Genomic DNA, 16,040 nt, shown 5'->3' on the forward strand with positions numbered 1-16,040 from the left:
TGCAGGAGACCCCGGTTTGATTCCTGGGTGGGGAAGATCCGCTGGAGAAGGGATAGGCTACCCACTGCAGTATTCTTGGGCTTCCCTTGTGGCTCAGCTGGTAAAGAATCGCCTGCAATGCAGGAGACCTGGGTTTGATCCCTAGGTTGGGAAGATCCCCTGGAGAAGGGAAAGGCTACCCACTCCAGTATTCTGGCCTGGAGAATTCCATGGACTGTATAGTCCATGGAGTAGCAAAGAGTCAGACACAACTGAGTGACTTTCACTTCACTTCTTTAGGGTTAAGAGGTAATACCATCCCAGTGCCATCCTATTCTCTCTGTCCCAGGGAAGCCCACCTTTACCCCGAACCCTGAGATTATCTCCTTTTCTGCCTGTCCACATTTCTTGGCCCAGATTCAAAACAATGGGTGGATCACCTGGTCCACCACAATAACATATATTGGAAATATTAGCTCATCACGTGTTTCCAATATTCAGGTTACTGTTTGGGGTATTGTTACTGCTGTTTCAGGGATCTTCCTGCCTGACGAATGTGCCAACCAGCCTCTCTGAATAACCCAGCCTTCTTCTGTCCCCTCCTTACATTACCAATGCTAGTTACTTTTTATGGTGTTCTATTTTATTTTCTTCCTAATGGTGATCAAAATTGGATGTGATTGATTGATTTAGTTATTTGATGCTTGTTGATTGCCTCCCTCAACTAGTATGAAGCTCCCTTGAGGGAAAGGAGTCAGCCACACTGTATCCCAGCAACTAGAACGTCTGGCAGACAGTAGGTGCTTGAAATTATATGTGTTGGCCAACTGTATCTTGAGAGAACAAGGAGAAGGCCGCAGCTCCTATTCTCAACACAGAGGGCAAGCATTCCCACACAACTGTGGCTGCACTCAGCCTGGAGGGAGGAAAGGTTAGGAGTAGCCCCACTGGACTCAGAGCTTTCTGGAGGCCTTCTTAAAATTGTAAAAAAAAAAAAAAACTTTATTCAAGTATAGTTGATTTCCAGTGTTGTGTTAATTACTGCTGTACAGCAAAGTGACTCATATATTTGTATGTGTGTGTATATATATACACACACATTTCTTTTTCATATTCTCTTCCATTGTAGTTTGTCAGAAGATGCTGAATACAGTTCCCTGTGCTCTACAGTAGGGCCTTGTTGATCCATTCCATGTATAATGGTTTGCATCTGCTAATCACAGACTCCCAATCCTTCCCTCCCCTTTTCCTCCCACTTGGCAGCCACCAGTCTAGTCTCTATGTTCGTGATTCTGTTTCTGTTTCAGAGATATGTCCATTTGTGTCATATTCGAGGTTCTACATGCAAGTGGTATCACATGGTATTTGTTTTTCTCTGTCGGAATCCCTCCGTGTGGCAATCTCTAGGTCCCTCCACGTTGCTGCAAATGCCATTATTTTGTTCTTTTTATTGGTTGAGTAGTATTCCAATGTATATATATATACCACATCTTCTTTATCCATTCCTCTGTTGATGGACACTTAGGTTGCTTCTATGTCTTGGCTGTTGTAAATAGTGCTGATTATGAACATAGGGTTGCTGTATCTGTTTGAATTATAGTTTTGTCTGGATATGTGCCCAAGAGTGGGATTGCTGGATCATACAGTAATTCTGTTTTTAGATTTTTTGACGAACCTCCATACTGTTTTCCACAGTGGCTGCACCAACTTTAAAATCCCACCACAGTGAAGGCAGGTTCCCTTTTCTCCATATCCTCTCCAGCATTTGTTATTTGCAGACTTTTTGATGATGTCCATTCTGACGGATGTGAGATTTATCAGAGTAGCTGTGGTTTTCATTTCTCTAATAATTAATGATCTTGAGCATCTTTTCACGTTCCTTTTTGGACCCCTCTCCCGATTTTGGTACACAGAGTGCTACACATGCTGTGGTAAAGTTAAAACAGAACTGAGTTAACAGCCGAAAGACATGACTTTATTTGGGCCCTTCCACCCTAAAGATATAACATTGAACAAATCATTTAATTTCAGCCTTCACCATTGTGAAATGGGGATCAGTTCTGTAAACCACTATTAATGTGTTCAGCTGGTGTAAGTCTTTCAAGGGTTCTTCTTATTTCTCTCTCAATATAGCCCTTTACAGAAATGTTTGCTGACCTTTTCACTACATTGAAAATATAAAGTAACTTAACCCTCATTAAGTTCAGAGTTATGAAAACTTTACACTTATTCATTTCCTAATGATTTCACATTGAGGAAAGCATTTAACATTTTGTTAGCCTTTTCAGCTGTGAAACCAGAAAAAATGCTACAAATTCTTTTATATATATATTCTGGCCACATATAATTCAAGAGTTTTTCTAAAACTTTTTAATCTGATCAACTAGTTATTTTTTAAATCCTAGTAACTTAAACCCATTTTTGGTGGCTTTAATCATCTGCACCCTGCCGGTATTTGATGCCTTTGACTTTGAGGCATTGTCTCAAATTGAAACTCCAGTGCAGTGCTGAGAACCATGATCTTGTAATCTATTGGTGATAATTCCTCTTCTTTCCCGGGATCAGTCTTCTGACTTTCTCACTTGTTCACCAACTATGAAGGACTTTCTTGGTTCTTGGGATTGACTGCAAAAAGGAGAGATTGCCTGCTTATCCTTCATATGTATTCATCCTTGGAAATGTCAGAAGAAAACTGACTTCATCTCTCCACTTTCCATTTTTTCCCCCTGAACAAATAGTTTCTAAGAAACAAAATCATCCAAACAATTGCAGAGATCCCCATCAAGTTATGCCAGTCGGCCGCTTGCTACAGAGTTAGTGAAGACATAACCTTCCAAGGCAGGCACAGGCGTCTTCATTTGATTTGTTCTGTGTCCTCAGGCCACGGTGACAGCTAGACAAAAGGACACTCATCAGCTGCAACTGTCATGTACTGAGGTTGTCTGCAACTGCAGTTTGAGTATTTACACTGAGTCATTGTTCGATGACCTTGGTCCATTGAACACCTGCTCTGTAGAATCCTTTATCTGTTTCAACTCAGGGTGGGAGTAAAGCTACTCTGCCTGCCCCAGTGCAACCTTCAACTTCAAAGTAATGCAGTGTTCACTAAAGGATGGAGGAGGGACGTACAGGTGGGGATAAAGCTGGGTAAAATTGTAAACTGACCTTTGCACAGTGAGCAGCTCTTGACCTGGGAAGGCATGGTGATCTGAAACATGATAGGAATTTTCAATACAGCTGAAAAGAGCTGAAATGCCTCGGAGCTCAGTTCCTTCAGTAAACAGGTGCCAGGGAGTAACACTAGTGTTTTCCTTACTTTTCAATGTAAATATGGGGTAAACACCATGTAGGAAAATAGTGGCTGATAAAATCCAAGAGGTAACCTCCTTCCTCTTCTTTTCCAGGACCCAAAATGTTGAAAGCTCTCTTGATGGAAGAATTAATAGGCTCTAGTTGCTGACTCATGAAACCCCTAAAGAAGATCAAGTCATCATTATTTATTTCCTTCAGATGAGCTATGAAGAAGGTAATCTGTTGCCTGAGGGGTCGCATGGTTGCTGAGCTAGAATACTGACTCATCTGCTCACAGTAATTCTGGAATGTTCTAAAATCAGCTTTCTAAATCATTCAAACAGCCATTCTGTGCAAGGTAAAAAACGTTCCTCAAATCAATTTATTTTACTGCATCTACCAATTTTGAAGACATCCCAATAGGGGATGTTGATCAAGTGATCCAGTTAATAAATTCAGTTGACTAGCAGCTTTCAAGATGATTCCCCCGTTGATTAGCAAGCTATTAAAATTGATTTCACTGGCAGGTTGGAAAATCATTACTCTGTTGGTCCACACAGCTATGTCCCCAGTGCTGATGGTAGTTTTAGTTACAGCCTCCCCCTATACTGGGGTCTGGAACTAGAGTAATACCTTTCTCCCTGGAAATAGCTTTGTTTTCTCCTGCAACTTTTCCTAACAACTTCTTCCCACAACCCTTATATGTAGAGTGCCTTGTACATTCCCTGGCATATTAAAGGCACTCAACAAACACCCGCTTAATGAAACAGAGTGAAGTTTCTTCACAACTGCACATCTTTTAACTTCATTGGATTGCCCAGCCTTTTCTTCCTTCCCATCACTGTATAGGTTTCAACAACCTTGCCAGCCCTGGTAGAAAGGCCCTGGTCCATTTTGCCAAATACTAGCTACCTGTTTTATTTTTTTAATTTTGTGGGAGTATAGTTGATTTACAATGTTGTGTTAATTTCAGGGGCACAGCATAGTAATTCAGTTACACATATATTAATTTTTTTCAGATTGTTTTCCGATCTAAGTCATTACAGAATATTGAGTAGAGTTCCCTGTGCTATAAAGTAGGTCCTTGTTGATTACTTTATATATAGCAGTGTATGTATGTTAATCCTTAGCTCTTATCCTTCTCCTCTTATCCCTTCTCCCAAATCACATTTCCCCTTTGGTAACCATCAGTTTATTTCCAAATCTGTGAGTCTGTTTCTGTTTTGAAAATAAGTTCATTTGTCTCATTAAAAAAAAAAAACACACTAGATTCTACACATGAGTGATATCATATGATATTTTGTCTTTGACTTACTTTACTTAGTATGACAATCTCTAGGTCAATCTATGTTGCCACAAATGGCATTATTTCATTCTTTTTTGTGACTGAGTAGTAGTCCATTGTGTTTATGTTCCACATGTTCTTTAATCATTCCTCTGTTGACGGACATCTAGGTTATATTCATGTCTTGGCCATTGTAAATAGTGCTGCAGTGAACATTGGGGTGCATTATCTTTTTGAGTTATAGTTTTCTCCAGATATGTGCCCAGGAGTAGGATTGTTGGGTCATATAGTAGTACTAGTTTTAGTTTCTTAAGGAACCTCTGTACTGTTCTCCATAATGGTTGTACCAACTTATATACCCACCAGCAGTGTAGGAGGGTTCCCTTTTTCCATACCTTCTCCAACTTTGATGATGATTATTCCGACTGGTGTGAAGTGATACCTCAATGTAGTTTTGATTTGCATTTCTTTAATAGTTAGCAGTGTTGAGCATCTTTTCATGTGCCTCTTGGCCATCTTTGTGTCTTCTTTGGGGAAATGACTATTTAGATCTTCTGCCCATTTTTTGATTGGGTTGTTTTTCTTAACATAGAGCTGCATGAGCTGTTTGTATATTTTGAAGGTGAATCCCTGGTCAGTTGCTTCAGTTGCAAATATTGTCTCCCATTCTGTGGGTTGTCTTTTCATTTTGTTTCTGGTTTCCTTTCCTATGCAAATGCTTTTAAATTTAGTTTGGTCCCACATGTTTATTTTTGTTTTTATTTTCATTACTCTAGGAGGTGGATCAAAAAAGATTTATGTTAGAGAGTGTTCTGCCTATGTTTTCCTCTAAGAGTTTTTTAGTATCTAGCCTTACATTTAGATCTTTGATATGTTTAGAGTTTTCTTGGTGTGTATGGTATTAGAGAATGTTCTGATTTTATCCTTTTACATGTAGTTGTCCAGTTTTCCAAGCATGTCTTATTGAAAAGTGTTTTCTCTGTTGTGTATTCTTGCCTCCTTTGTCATAGATTAATTGACCATAAATGCATGAGTTTATTTCTGGGCTTTCTGTCCTATTATGTTGATCTATATTTCTGTCATTGTGCCAGCACTGTACTGTTTTGGCCATTGTAGCTTTTTAGAATAGTCTGAAATCAGGGAGCCTGATTCCTCCAAATGTTTTTCTTTCTTGGGATTGCTTTGGCTTTTAGGGGTCTTTTGTGTTTTCATACAAATTAAAAAATGTTTTGTTCTAGTTTTGTGAAAAATGCCATTGGTAAATAGCTACCTGTTGTAACCACTCTGATTTCTAACTTGATAATCTCAAAAATTATAATAAATATATTATCTGTGTTTGCTTTACAACATTGTCAAATGTATGAAATGATTAACAAATGCATCATAAATGTGAGTTATTACAGTTAGATTGCAATTTCTTTAAATCTGAAGCATCAGTCTTTGTGAAGTGATATATTGCTCAACTAAATCAAATATGTGCATTTGGAATTCTCTGTACATATATGTCTAAAATGCATTTGAAATAAGAGATTCTACAGTTGATAATAAGTCATTCAAGTTTGGAGTTAAATGTACCTAACATTAGTAGTGCTGTAAAACTTAATTGCTTTCTCTGAGGCTGGAATGACAAACACATGAAGAACAAAAAATACGTGAATGGATGTAGGTGAATTTCTTTGCAGCCAAGCCAAATGCTGGTGACAAAAAAACCCCAAGATTTTCATTTCCAAACTGATGCTTTTGCCATGATAGGTGTGTCTGTGTTATTAAAAAGAAGCTGTGTTAGCTTGAATTCTCTGGAGTAGAGCCCTCTATGAGTACTGCCCATGTGTCCTGGGGAGATGGCCCCAGAAAGCAGTGATGAGAATGCAGGAAAAGTGAAGCTGGGAAAGAGGGGAATCAAACATCAAGGTGCATGGCTGAGGTCACTGCTCTGGGCACCAGGAGTGACTTTACCAGGGCCTCCAGAGAGAGATAGAGACTGCCTCCCAGAATTGTCCACCCAGGGAGGAGCCAGCAGTCATTATTTGTTAGTTTCCATTTTCCAAGGTTTAATATTGCCCCAAGATTCCACCAGTGTCCGTAGTGTTGCAAAACACAGTTAATATGAAAAAAGGCCACAGGCCATATGGAACCAACCATCCACCCACTTGTGCTTAAATCAGAGGTGCAGGCAAGAGGATACTGGGCAGGGGATAAGAGACCTCTGAGAGAAAAGTTCATAGCTCAGCATCCTAAATTTACTGGCCTGATGTCAGTCTCACTTGATATGGGAATGAGTTGAGGTGAAAGAATGACTATATCCTCACTCTTCTGCTGAGTTTGTTCATCTTTGAAGACCATGTTACCATTATGTCCCAAGATGTCCATTTCTTTTGATAAGTAAGGCTTGAGTGGGAGAAGTAGGCAAGAACAATTGAATAAGTGTTGGTCCTGACTGGGCCTTTATTTAACAGTATTATCAGCTATCTTCATAGATAGATTAGGAGGAAAAAGAAAAAACAGCCTATACTATTTACCAATAAAATGGCACAATTTCACCAGATAGCCACAACTTTCTGCAAAAGTAGGGGTCATAGCCTTGCATGTATGTTTGAGGTATTTTTAAATACTTTGACATTATTCACAGGTTCTTAAGATTTTTTCAGTCTATTCCAAGAAGTTTAAACAAAACCTGAACATTTGCACAGACTTCTTGAGGTGTGGCTTGATCCAGGTCGTCAAACTACGTTGCCTGGACATGTTTCTGAAGCTTCTGACCTCTCATTCCAGTGTGAGTTATCCTTGATTCAGAGCCTGTATCCAACCCAGTAGTCAATTTTCTCAACTCTCCCTTCAAAAGGTATCTCAGATCCAGCACTTTCCCACGACTGTTATCAGTATACCTGGCTCACACCTCCCATCTTTTCTGATCTCAATTCCTGTAGTAACCTCCTAACTGATCTGTTTCTGCTCATTCTCTGCCTACAGCTAGTTCTCCAAGAGTTATGCTTAAATACAAGTGAAATTGTGGCTTCTCTAGCATGGCAGAGGTAAAGACTCTGTACTTCCAATACAGGGGGCATGGGTTTGATCCCTGGTTGGGGAACTAAGATCCCACATGCTGCATGGTACATCCACAACAAACAAACAAGCAGAAAAAAGCCCCTAAAACCCATAAAAATATAAGTGAGATTGCATGACTTTCTGTCACACCTAGTGGTACAGGACCTTGTTTTTAAAATCTTGCAGGAGCTGGCCGCGGCTCTTTCCAGCTCCTACCTGTCACTTGTATGCTCTAGCTACACAGCTCCCTTGATGTTCCTCAAGCCTACAGCTTCCCTCATCCTTTACACCTCTTCCTGCAGATAATCACACGGTTCATTCTTTTAACTTCCATTAGACTTTGTTCAAATGTCATGTCCTCAGAGAGACCCGCCCTGCCTGACTGCCGTGTCTAAAATGGAACGTCTGTCAGTCTTTATCCTTGTTGCTTTCTTTACTTTTCTTTTTGGGCTCTATCTGCCTAATCTTTCTGTCTGTTTATTGCTTGCTTCTCCCATGAGAATTACACATTCTTTTTTAAAAAAAATGTCTATTGGAGTATAGTTGCTTTAAAATGTTTGTGTTAGTTTCTGCTGCAAAGTGAACTAGCTATACACATACCTATGCTATGCTAAGTCGCTTCAGTCGTGTCCGCCTCTGTGCGACCCCATAGATGGCAACCCACCAGGCTCCCCCGTCCCTGGGATTCTCCAGGCAAGAACACTGGAGTGGGTTGCCATTTCCTTCTCCAATGCATGAAAGTGAAAAATCAAAGTGAAGTCAGTCATGTCAGACTCTTTGGGACCCCATGGACTGCAACCTACCAGGCTCCTCTGTCCATGGGATTTTCCAGGCAAGAGTACTGGAGTGGGGCGCCATTCCTTCCCATTTAGGTCACCACAGAGCATTGAGTAGATAAGGATTCCCTATGCTATACAGTGGGTTCTCATTAGTTAACTGTTTTATACATAGTTATATATATATATCAGTTCCAATCTCCCAATTCATTCCACCACCACCCCTTTCCCCTTTGGTGTCCACAGACTATACATTCTATGAGAGTGGAGATTGAGGCATTCACTGCTGTCTCTAGTGCCAAAAGCAGTGCCTGGACCATGGAAAGTGATGGATAATATCCTGGTTATTCTTCAGGTCTACTGCACCTGACTGCCTGTCTGAATTTTTGTTTGTTTGTTTGTTAGTTATTCTCTTGTTGACTGAGCAAGCTACTCCATTTACAGTCCCTTAACTGTTCACCTGAACAGTTGAACGGCAACCCACTCCTGCTCCCCATGCCTGCTTTCTCTGCCCTGGAAGCCTCTCAGGGCTCTGCCAGGTGGAAAATGCCAGCCTTCTCAGTAGCTTCTGTCTGTATGTACTCTGGGTCATGTCTTCCTCAGACCTGGTTGGTTGATCTATGAGTGTGACTGTATGTCCCTTTCGTCTTCCAAAAATCATTTACTTTATCATTTCAGTAGGATTCTGTGAGGAGAGGTACATGTATGTATTCCACCAGATACTTTGAGCCATGAGCTCCTGGTTAATAGCTTTTTAAGCATGAAACTGTTAGGACTGTGTGTGTGTGTTTCTTTAGAAATTGTATAATGTAAAGGGAGTATTCCAGGGCCTTAGCCAGAAGTGGTCTGGAGCCAATAAGATCCAGATTGGTGGAATTTGGTTTATAGGCTGGTAAAGGAAAACCATCCAGTGTCATTTCTGTAACCTTCTTTCAGCTGGAGTCTCATGGATGAATTAAAAGGTTCCACTAGGGACCAGACCCTGAAGATTATGTCAATAACCACTCAGCAGCATTTCAAGTGGGCCTTCCACATATAAGAAAGGACACACAAATAAGAAGTTAAACTTTTCACAAAAATTCTGCCAACATGCACCAGTACTAGAAGTGTTGTGCTGTGCTTAGTCACTCAGTTGTGTCTGGCTCTTTGCAACCTCATGGACTATAGCCCGCCAGGCTCCTCTGTCTATGAAGATTCTCCAGGCAAGAATACTGGAGTGGGTTGCCATGCCCTCCTCTAGGAGACCTTCCCAACCCAGGGATCAAATTCAAGTCTCCCACATTGCAGGTATATTCTTTACTGTCTGAACCACCAGGGAATATAGAAATGTATAAATAAAATATGATTTGACATTTCTCTCAAATCTAGAGCTCTGAGTGAAGTAACTTTTGAAAAATTTTTTCTGAAATTGAAAAAATTGAATATTTTTTTTGAAATTGAAAATTATATTTTTTGGAGTATAGTTGATTTTTAATATTAGTTTCAGATATACAGTACAGTGCGTCAATATTTTTATAGATTATACTGTTTCAAGTTATTACAAAATAATGGCCATATTTCCCTGTGTTGTATAATACATTTATGTTGTTATGTTTTTATACCTAATAGTTTGTATCTCTTAATCCCCCACCCTTCTCTTGCCCCTTCCCCTTTTCTTTCCCCACTGGTAACCACTAGTTTGTTCTTTATGAGTCCATTTCTCTTTTGTTGGGCTTCCCTGGTGGCTCAGAGGTTAAAGCATCTGCCTGCAATGTGGGAGACCTGGGTTCGATCCCTGGGTTGGGAAGATCCCCTGGAGAAGGAAATGGCAACCCACTCCAGGATTCTTGTTATATGCATTCATTTGTCTTATTTTTTAGATTCCACATATAAGTGATAACATACAGTATTTGTTTTTCTTTGCCTGACTTATTTCACTGAGCCTAACACCCTCACCATCTGTTGGTGGACACTTGGGTTGCTTCCATATCTTGGCTATTGTAAATGATGCTTCTGTGAGCATTGGGGTACACGTATCTTTTCAAGTTAGTGTTTTCACTTTTTTCAAATATATACCCAGGAATGGAATTGCTGGAGAATATGGTAGTTCTGTTTTTAGTTTTTTTGAGCCACTGCTATACTATTTTCTGCAATGACTATACCAATTTACATTCCCACCAACAGTGCTGAAGCATTCCCATTTCTCCGCATCCTGGCTAACATTGATCATTTGTAGACTTTTTGATGTTAACCATTCTGACAGGTGGGCTCCCCTAGTAGCTTAGTGGTTAAGAATTTGCCTGCTAATGCAGGAAACACAGGTTTAATCCCTGACCCAGGAAGATCCCCTGGAGAGGGAAATGGCAACCCATTCTACTATTCTTGCCTGGGAAATCGTATGGACGGAGGAGCCTGGTGGACTATGGTTCACAGGGTCACAAAGAGTCAGACACGACTTAGCGACTGAACAATGACAACATTCTGATAGGTGTGAGGTGATATGTCACTGTAGTTTTGATTTACATTTCTCTACTAATTAGTGATGTTAAGGAGTTTTCCATGTGCCTCTTAGCCATCTGTACGTCCTCTTTGGAAAAAAGTCTATTCAGGTTTCTCCCCATTTAAAAATCAGGGTTTTGTTGTTAGAGGTATCTGAGCTTTTTATATATTTTGGATATTCATCCATTATGGGTTATACAATTTGCAGATGTCTTCTCCCATTCAATAGGTGGTTTTTTCATTTCTTGATGGTTTCCTTTGCTGTGCAAAAGGTGAGTGAAGTAACTTTTGTGTTATAGACATCTTTTAATTTGGCAGGTAAATTTTAACCTCATAATAAAAGTACTTCCTTTTCAGACAGAAAAGATAATTCTAAATGTATTAGTTTACTTGGTATCTTTTTTTTGTTTGTTTTTGCTTGGTATCGTTTCAGTGTTCTTTGAGTAAGGGTCAGTACCAGCAAGTCCTATTAAAAGGCTTCACTGTATAGTGCAGTGTTTCACTATGTGTAAATTTCCGCTGAGTTTTAGTTAAGCAAAGCACAGTGGCTTTTGATCACCACTCCATCGATTACTTATAAAAGGGATGACTAAACAGGGGGCACATACTTAGTTAAAATTCCAAATATAGCTCTAGGAGGAAAGGGGAAGGAAAAAAATTGTTCCTTGATAATCACAAATAATAATGTCTCCCTTAAAATATCCTAAAACGGTTTCATCATAAAGGTATTAATGTTCACTAAGTCCTGACTATGTGAAGTGTGTCTTCAGAGCTGAGCACCAGCATCACTGGGGAGCTTGTTAGGAATGCAAAAGCTCAGGCCTGGCCCCGGATCTATTGAATCAGAATCTGCAGTTGAGCAAGATCCCCATGGTGATTTGTATGCACCTTAAAGCTTGCAAATGTGTGCGTGGTCAGTCATGTCCAACTCTTTGCGACCTTGTAGACTGTAGCCTGCCAGGCTCCTCTGTGTGGAATTCTGCAGGCAAGAATACTATAGTAGTTGCCATTTCTTTCTCCAGGGGAAAGGCGACCCCTTAGTTCGATCTAAGACACTCCATAAATCTCTGCTTCTCAAATGTGGCTGCTCTTTGATATCACTTGGCAAGTTTGAAAAATTACTTAAGACTGGATCCCACTCCCAGAGATTCTGGTTTAATTAGTATGAGGCATACTAGGTTACTAGTATGGCTAGTAACCTAGGCATAAACAGTTTGGAAAAACTCCCCAGGTAATTCTAATGAGCAGCTGAGACTGAGAATCAATCTTAAAAATGAAACCCAACATCATATTCATTATGTCATAATAAATGATAGTAGTAGTATTGGAGGACAATAAAGTCTTCAGAAAGCCCAGATGAAAGCAAATATGGAGACTGTAATTAATGAAAAGGTTTTGTCCCATTATCACATTAATACTGATCAGTTCATCAGATTAGCAGAGTGATAAGGGGATGGGAGAGAAATGATAGTAAAGGGTAGGACTTGAAATACAGGGTGAGGCATAGTAACCTAGACCTTGAAAAGTATCAGTCCCTAAATACATGGCCTTCAATAGCGAGGGTTCAGTACCTATGCTAGGGTGGCTAGCAAAGGGTCACCATCATTCACCTTTGGAAAATTGGAACCCAAGGAAACCTCAAGTGGTTCTCTTGTGCTTCCCTGTCCTGTCATGAGCATTGATATATGCCCATGACATATAAGAAGTTCATAAGAAGGAAGGAGGAAAGCCAGGTATTATTACTGCCTTTGCTTGAGTCCTCATCATCTTTTATTTCATGTCACTGAACTCCTAAATGGCTTCCCTGCCTCTCATCATCCTCCTAACTTCATCTTCCAAGTGCTTCCAGAGTGATCTTTCTCATGTAAGATTTTGATCCCATCAATCCATTGCTTAAAACCCCTCCAAACACATCCCCCTTACATGAAACATCACCTCCATCCCATAGTGGGTCTAGGAGGAAATTAAGATTTATTGAGCATTAAGTACTGCTTTTGTTCTCAAAACAAGATCTGTGAGGTAGGTATTATTGATCCCATTGTACAGATTAAGAAAGTAATGTCCTTTATCATGGGTAGAATATTTAATGTCAGAGGTGAAATTAGAATTCTCATGTGCCTGGATCTTCCCTGTCTAGCATGGTATAGAAGATCTTTCATAATCTCATACCTTTTGTGGATTCATCTTTCAACTTTTTCCCATGTTATAGATGCCCACGCAAGCATTGCTGCTGCTGCTGCTGCTGCTAAGTCGCTTCAGTCGTGTCCGACTCTGTGCGACCCCATAGACAGCAGCCCACCAGGCTCTCCTATCCCTGGGATTCTCCAGGCAAGAACACTGGAGTGGGTTGCCATTTCCTTTTCCAACGCATGAAAATGAAAAGCGAAAGTGAAGTCGCTCAGTCGTGCCTAACTCTTAGCGACCCCATTGACTGCAGCCTACCAGGCTCCTCCGTCCATGGGATTTTCCAGGCAAGAGTACTGGAGTGGGGTGCCATTGCCTTCTCCACACACAAGCATTACACATCCTCAAAACACATGCTTCTTACTATTTCTTTAAAATTAATTTCCTTTAAACTTTTGAACACGATATTTGTTTCTGTAATGTACCCCTTTAAAAAAAGAATCTTTGAACCCTTCTGTGGCCTTTCAAATTCAAATTCAGTGTTATTTCCTACATAAAGTATTCCCCAAACCCCCTCAATAGAATGTGTCTCTCTCTCTTCAGTGTAATTATAGTACTTTCCTCATATCCTGTAAGCTTTCAACATCTTGTTTTATAATTATTTTGGTCTCTTTATTTCTCTCTTATACAGTGAGGTTCTTGAGGATGCAAATCATGTCTTACTCATTTTTGTAAGCAACATCTTCTTCATCTTGGGATCTGTATCAGTCCTCTTGGGCTAAGTTATGCCATATAACAACCCCTTAAAACTGAGTCTCCTAAAAAAGCAAAGGTGTGTTTCTTGCTTATGTATGAGTAGGTTGTGGTGCTTTTTCATGCTGTCTTCTCTCCAAAATCCAGGTTGATAGAGCAGATTCCATCTGGAATGTGGCTGGTTTTGTGACAGAAAGGAGAGAATGTGATCCATGAGATTATAAATTTTCTGCTTAGAAATGAAACACACCTCACCTAGCCATATTTCTTTGGCTAAAGCAAGTCATATGGCTACTTCTAATTTCAGTAGTGTTATGATATATAATTTTACAGCAGGAGTGAGCATTTCAAGTTACATGGCCAAGTCCAATGTCAATGAGACAGGGGTTTGTAAGCCTCTCTCCAATGAGAGAAGGCAGTGAACAGTCCCGTCTACTGCAGGGCCATCTACATGCCAGGAACATTCCCCATTTGTCACACAGCAAGTTGCATTTTATATGAACTTGCATTGTATTCCTTTTAAATATTAAAGCTGCTGCTGCTGCTAAGTCGCTTCAGACATGTCTGACTCTGTGCGACCCCATAGACGGCAGCACACCAGGCTCCCCTGTCCCTGGGATTCTCCAGACAAGAACACTGGAATGGGTAGCCATTTCCTTCTCCAATGCATGAAAGGGAAAAGTGAAAGTGAAGTCGCTCAGTCGTGTCTAACTCTTAGCGACCCCATGGACTGCAGCCTACCAGTCTCCTCCGTCCATGGGATTTTCCAGGCAAGAGTACTGGAGTGGGGTGCCATTGCCTTCTGTGATACCAGGTACTAGGGAACACATTTTTTATATGCAGCTTCACCTATTACGGGCAAACCATATGTATTTCAACCCATTCACCACTCTTCCACTATAACAAATGTAATTCCCAATTTTATCCCTGATACGACCACTCAACCACTTCCACAGACTTCAAAGCAAGTCAGATTACTTTTCCTCCTCATTTTTGTGATGACTAAGAATATAATGCTAAGATTCAGTTTTGCAGATTAGGTGGGTCACAACATCGTATTTTAGATTCTCCAAATTAAGTCTCAGTTCTGTTTTCCATTATCTAGCCAATTAACAAAGCAGTTATAATACGTGGGTTCAGAAACTTTTTTCCTTCTTTGTCAATATTCACCAAGCCAAAACTTGGTTGAAGAAGGTTAAACTTTACTTAACAACTGCTATAAAAAGGTAAATGAGAGAAATAAAAAAGAAAGAAGAGGATTTTTCCCTATCAAACCTTTTATATTCAATTTATCAGTATCGTGGAGACATTATACCAAGGTCTGTTACTTTAGTTAACCTGTAAAAATGCAGATGTGTTTTTATTAGCATGAAAGCTGACCTTATTCCTGCTCCACGCAGTTCTGCACATGCCATGTTGCTCCTGCAAATGACATGATACACCTTTGAAACATAGACTGCTGACAGGGAATTTTCTGTAACAATCATTTTGAAGATAAATTAGACAAAGGCTTTTTGCCCTAATACGAGCATTTAACTCATGTGAGGTAACTAAAATATGTTTTATGCCTAAGTACTTGATTTAAATCTTAATTGAAATCATTGTGACACTATGCATATACAGATGTCCAAAATATTCAAACTCTATCATACCAGGATATTTTTCAATGTGTCCTGCATATTTGACCCATTTTGCATTATTGATCAGTGAGAGTCTTTTCATTCAGCAGATTTTTTTTGAACAGTTAGTATATTACACGTACTGTGCTAAGCATTTTCTGTCGATTATTTCATTCAATATAAGAGTGTCAGGAAATACTTTCTTTGAAAATCATACTGAAGTCAAGCCCTGAAGAGCACATGGGGTTTGCCAGGGGAAGAAAGAACCTTTCAGGTGGAAGGTACAGCTGGACAAAACCCTAAAGTGCAATACATCTTTGCATGTTCAAGGAACTGAAAAGAGACAAGTGTGGCTGGGACAGAGGATAAGTGGTAACAAGTGGGTAAGATGACAGTACTGTCACCATGTGTGGAGATGTTGAGCTAATGTATATTTTCTGTATCTAATATATGAGTGTCAATTTGTATTTATTTAAAAAGCAACCTCACTTGGCTTTGGAGGAAAGAGAATCCTCCTATACTGTTGGTGGGATTGTAAATAGGTGCAGCCACTATGGAAAACACTCTGAAGGTTCCTTTAAAAAGTAAATATAGCAATGACCATATGATCCAGCAATCCCACTCGTGGTCATATATCTGGAAAAGATGAAAACTCTTAATTTGAAAAGATACATGTACCCCAATGTTCAT

At 39.9% G+C, this 16,040-nt stretch overlaps 1 long non-coding RNA gene across 1 annotated transcript in view; it reads left to right on the forward strand.

Annotated features, from left to right (window-relative positions):
• Nucleotides 1-16,040, forward strand: part of LOC108634368 — an 85,856-nt gene that overhangs the window by 3,432 nt on the left and 66,384 nt on the right. The window contains exon 2 of the long non-coding RNA XR_001917592.1: nt 3,384-3,505. This is a non-coding gene — a long non-coding RNA (uncharacterized LOC108634368). The remainder of the gene's footprint in view (nt 1-3,383; nt 3,506-16,040) is intronic.

This window comes from Capra hircus, assembly GCF_001704415.2.
Source record: "Capra hircus breed San Clemente chromosome X unlocalized genomic scaffold, ASM170441v1, whole genome shotgun sequence".
In the NCBI taxonomy this organism is placed as follows: domain Eukaryota; kingdom Metazoa; phylum Chordata; class Mammalia; order Artiodactyla; family Bovidae; genus Capra; species Capra hircus.